At 40.2% G+C, this 5,324-nt stretch overlaps 1 protein-coding gene across 1 annotated transcript in view; it reads right to left on the bottom strand.

Moving 5' to 3' along the window:
* The window catches only part of GYG1 (glycogenin 1), a 12,117-nt gene extending 9,840 nt beyond the window's left edge, over positions 1-2,277 (bottom strand). The window contains exon 1 of the mRNA XM_008944829.1: positions 2,134-2,277. The gene's annotated coding sequence lies outside the window, so the exon portion shown is untranslated. The remainder of the gene's footprint in view (positions 1-2,133) is intronic.
* Between the last annotated feature and the right edge of the window lie 3,047 nt (positions 2,278-5,324).

Genomic DNA, 5,324 nt, shown 5'->3' on the forward strand with positions numbered 1-5,324 from the left:
TTAGTTCTATGGTTATTTCGGCACCAGACCACATGACAGAGTCCATAAAGAGAAGTGGAATAACATGGGACTTACACCATCAGTAAGAGCTTACTGCATGTGCTGGAATGCCCAGATATACCTGTCTGTCTCAAGGATTCTAACTTGTAATAGGCACATTTTATGAAAAAAATTTATTTATTTTCAACAAACGGGGCTTTAGTTGGCATTGCTACTGAGTCCAGAAGGTCATGGCTATGTAGTACAAACTTTCCACACAGCTTTTATTTCAGCCAGACTGATTTTTGGCAAGTTAACAGTTCACTTTGAAGAGGCAATTAAGAAATCAGAAGCTGTTAAGAGTAGCTTTAGCAGGACAGTAGCTGAATCTTCAACAGCTGAAACAAAAGTTTATGCAATAGTTATGACACCATTCTGGATTTGCATGTTAGACACACCTGACTAGACCCAGTTCCTAAAACATTCTTCAGAGTTTACAGACTCACTTAATCATGGCTGTGGGTACAGCAGTTTTTGTCCCAGTGTCCTGGTTTCACTGGGACAGAATCCTAGGCTTCAGTATAGAGGGGGAAGTTTGCTGATGACAGAGGGTTTCCTGCATGGGTTCCTCCTGACTCTGCCTTCCCATTTATTGTAACCACCATATGCTTGCTGGGCCGATTATAACTTTGTTTACTTTATACTGGCATTTGGATTAGTTCTGCTGTTTCATTGAATCCATTTTCATTTCAAACTGAATCTCCTCTCCTTTCCCCCATCCCCCTTCTCTGCTGGGGAAGGGTCCTGGGGTGATAGAGCAACTGCTGTAATTTATGCCCAGATACAGGCTACATGTAGACACCCAGTATCATGTTCACCTAAGAGTAACAAAACTTTCAGACAGTGTAGTGAAATTTCATGGCAGATATCCAACCTTTTCTTTACCATCATTAAAGCATTACCATTAGTTCAAAAGAGTTTAAGGAGTTCATGCTGCTTAAAATATGAAGCATCCATGAAGCTGAACTATTCTACAGTGTATCTTGAATGCTCAGCAATTATTAGTAGAATTTGAGCCACAGAGCTTGTAAATGAGTTTTAGAACTTTGCTTTGGAGGGCTGTCTTTATACAGACACTTCAATACAGACAGTTGCTTCTGAGCTTAAAGCATACTTTGTTAGTGAATACAGAGTGAGAAATGCAAGTTCCAGTTACACCACTAGGTAGGTAGGTATTGCTGGTTGAGGGCCACAGTACTAGCTGGCTCATACTGGCAAATAAGCACATTTATGGTTCATCTTAAGAGCACACTCACCTAATAGGCTAGAATGGATGTTCCTGTATGTAACATCTTTATATTGATAAGGTTTTTTAGCTGCCAGGAGACTCCATGGAGAGTCACTCCATTTATTATGAAGCTACTTCTCTACTATCTCTATAAATTGAGAGATCTTTTCAGAAGAAGTTTCCCATGTAGAGAATCTTGACCTATCATCTATAGTTCAGGTAGCTGTTAAGTGAAATTGTTTTTTTTACCCTTCCCTTACATGTGGAAAAAGCATCCACTCTTGTCCATACTGAGATTATTCTAGAGAGGCTGTAGGAAGCAGTTGTCTGTTAATTTCATTTGTTGTACTCTGGTGACCTCATTAAATGCCTCTGTTGATCATCTGATTTGACATACTTGGTGCTACTTTAGTTTTGCTTATTTTCTTCTCTCATGATAAAATTTGATTTGTAGTGTCTGCTAGTTTTCCAGAGAGCTTGTGTTACATTATTTCAATGAGGAATGCTTCTGCAAGACAAATGCCAATCCTCTACTCCAGCCTCTACATGCTCACAGGCAATATCTTATTGTTGGACAGTTCTAAAGAGGGCTATGAAAGAGCAAAGATCCAGCTGAAGTATCAGTATCAAGTCACAGTTTAGTGCTCTAATGTCAGAGTACTTATTAACTCATCATATGGAAGAAAGAAAAAAACCACCAGTTACATGTTTGAAGAACTTACAGTTCCAGATAGTATAAGCTGAAGTCTGCTTCACTTAGCTGCTAAGCTTCCAGAGTTTTAGAAGGTTACTGTTAAGGAATTTAACTTCTGTTTTCCAACCTCCACACCAGCAGGCACTATGGCAGTTTAAAGTATACAAGTGACCTTACCTCATAAGATCTGAGACCTGAGGAGTTATGAGTACAGTCAGTTTCCTTGTTGTTCTGTACTGTTGCAAGGATGAACCAAGTACCAGTGCTCCTTTCACATAGGAGTCATTTGTGGCTAGAGTCACGAAAGACTGGTCTGGAAGAAATGAACTTGGTCATTAGCATGAACCACTGTTTTATTCTGAGATACATATACTAGAAACCTAGTCCTGTTAGGTAACCATGCTGTGAGACCTCTAAAATGTGCCTTTAAACTGCACATTGAGTCTACCTACATGTCTGAATGAAGCAGATTATACTTGCATAGCTATTACTTGCTATTAGTAACTTGATAATAGCAAAATGCAGTAAAAAAAAAAAAAACCAAACACCAAAACAAACAAACCAACCCAAAATCAAGCCTGTTGCAAGAGGAAACCAGTTCTACTTTGCTTATAGGTTAAATAACTCATGCTAAATGTTAAGACGCAATCCGAGAGGTCTAAGGAGCCTTATTTTGGCCGTTAATATACTATTTTTAAGCTAAAAGTGTTGGGAGTCAGTGAGCTTGCAATTTGTCTAAAGTTAGTAAAAGTAGAGTTTTGCAGAGTTACTCTAGGTTCAGCCCTCAACTCTGAATCTAGGGCAGCATAAAACTTAATGTTTCATTTTCAAATTAAAGTAAGCATTGAGTTAGATCTTGGACAAGAGTATTAAGTTTTGCTAGCTCAGGATTTTGCAGATGAGTTGTTCTACAACCGATGGTTGCAGCTCTACAACAAGAATGCAAGATTTAAATAGGAAGCAACCAGTAATGTGATAAGCAGTGTAAGACCTGCTGCAACAGTCTTTGCTCTTCAAGTAAAAAGAGGTAAGGTTGGGTTGTTACTATAACCTGTTCTAGCTGTACCTTAAAAACAGAATAAGATGGATCGTTTTGCCATACACTGTTTAGGCCATATAATACAAGTTTTGCATTCTTTCAATTGTCAGGTTGTTATATCCATCCAGGGTGCGATTTACAAAGAAGTAACTTCTAGACTTCTTCAATTCACTGTTAGCTGTCATCATGTAGTACTCCTTTCCAAGCTACAGTGCTTTATAAAGAAGTGTGTTCTTTTCTACCAAACCATTTTTGACCCCGTCAAAATAGTTTCTTTCTAAGAATTTCCTAAATGTAGATTTTCACATTCAGATTTATTTTAGTAACTGTGATTTCTTTTCCTAAGTTAAATAGGTTAGGTCAGGATTGGGAGTGAGGGTTCTGGTCACTCAAAGGCTTACTTTCAAGTTTAGTAGTAAGATTAATATACTGACTGGCTTGCTTTACTTTCAGAGATGTTGTTTGGTACAACTTCTCAGCCTGTAAGACAGTCATCATCAGTATCTTTTTAACATAATACCATCATAACAGGCGACAACAGAAAGTCGTGTAGCATAATTGTCTATAAGCTCTGCAAACCTGGTTTGCAAGCTCTACAAACCAGCTACAAAACCTTCGATTCTGCTTAGCAGCAAAACCAACTAGTCCCAAGGGATTTAGATTATAGCAGTCAATTACAAAGTTCAAAAAAGCTTCTACAATGTCAGGAACAGGTTTTTTTTCAGTTCACTTTAGCTACTAATTTGTAATAGTTCATATCATTCAGTAAGTCTACAGCACAATTTTGTGTTTGAGGCTTTACAGATGGCAAGCATGTAGCATTTTAGGTGGTGTGGACCTCCTCATAACAGGGCAGCATTTTTCATCACTTAATTTGCATGTTACTCCTCAACTATTCAATACATACAAGTTTGCCATTCTGTGCTGACAGATGCACAGCTCACTAGAAATCCAGTGCAGACAAAATGGGATTGTGCCCAACGTTGATCCAAACGTTGGGGCTTTCTTTCCAACACTAAGACTGATTCTTAACATGATCTTAGTACTAAAAGACTAGTCTTTTTCATTGAACTGTTAGCAGGTACAGCTCTACCACATCACCTCTTCTTACTGGAACTGTCTCACACAAAGGTCTTGAAGAAAGAAAGTCCATTTAATGCTGGAGTAAAGGTTAAGAAGCCCTCCATCACATCTCAGCTGCAGTAGGAAACTTTAGGACTGTCTGACATGAGGAGGATACGAGCAACCTGTAGAGCATCTGTCAGTACAGCTTTCCAAAACTTTGAATAAACTGTCTATTTAATATCTTCTCTAAAGTACACTAACAAGGACGTGCAGACATGAATGTATGAGTCCATACTACAATTTGGACAAGACCAGTTGCTGCATAATATGGAAATTACACCTGCAAGAGACTAGTCCATTCTACCTAAACCACAAGTATTTCAGTTGTCTGGGTCTCCCTTCCCATCCTCTCCTCCTTCTCCATTCACTGTAAATATTTCCTCCACAGTCAGTTATGTTCACACAGCATTCACTGTTACTGTTGAAACATGCTGAACCATTAGTAAGTGTGACTGCAAAACCACAGAGTGTGTGACAGCTGCACAGCTTTATCATTGACTTATCCCAGCAATATCAAGCAACTTCAGAGACGTCTTTGGCTGCCCTATTTGTAGGCTGCAGTATCCTTATGCAAGAGTTTCTGTACCTAAAAGCATCCTGCAAGCCTGAGCTAGGAGCAATCTTTAATTTGACAGCCTGCAGAAGGGAACTAGAGTTCTTGCCCCAGATGTTTTAAAACTTCCCCCAGAAGCACTTTCATAAGCACAGCCAGACTTCTCCCACGTTTGCCTGTTCTTTGAATTTGTGCTAGTGCATATGCTTTTTTTTTTTAGTACAGGACTCCTAAAGAGACAGGAGCATCTAACCAAGATGTGCATCTGGAGGCAGAACACCAGACTTTCTGCAACCTTCCAGAGCTGAAAGTGAAACCGACTCCACTGACAGCTTCATTTAAAGGAAAGAATTAGGGGGAAAAAAAATCCTGAGGAAAGAAGCCAGGCGTACTCGGAGAGGTGGTAAGAAGTTGTTCATTGTAAAGTACCGAAATTCACAGAAGTTACACGCTCTCTTTTGCCTCTCAGGAGAGGGCTAGGTTCTCTCCTGTCAGCCACTGCGGCCCTATAGTGGCCTCTGGGTACCCTCCTGCGCTCCGTTACGCTAGGCACATCCCACCCGTTAGCGGCTAAAGCCGGGTACCGCGGTCGGCGGCGCGGAGCAGGGCTGAGCCGGGAGGGTCCTTCGAGCCGCGCGGAGGGGCC

The sequence above is a fragment of the Merops nubicus genome, unplaced genomic scaffold, assembly GCF_000691845.1.
Source record: "Merops nubicus isolate BGI_N331 unplaced genomic scaffold, ASM69184v1 scaffold20567, whole genome shotgun sequence".
In the NCBI taxonomy this organism is placed as follows: Eukaryota; Metazoa; Chordata; class Aves; order Coraciiformes; family Meropidae; genus Merops; species Merops nubicus.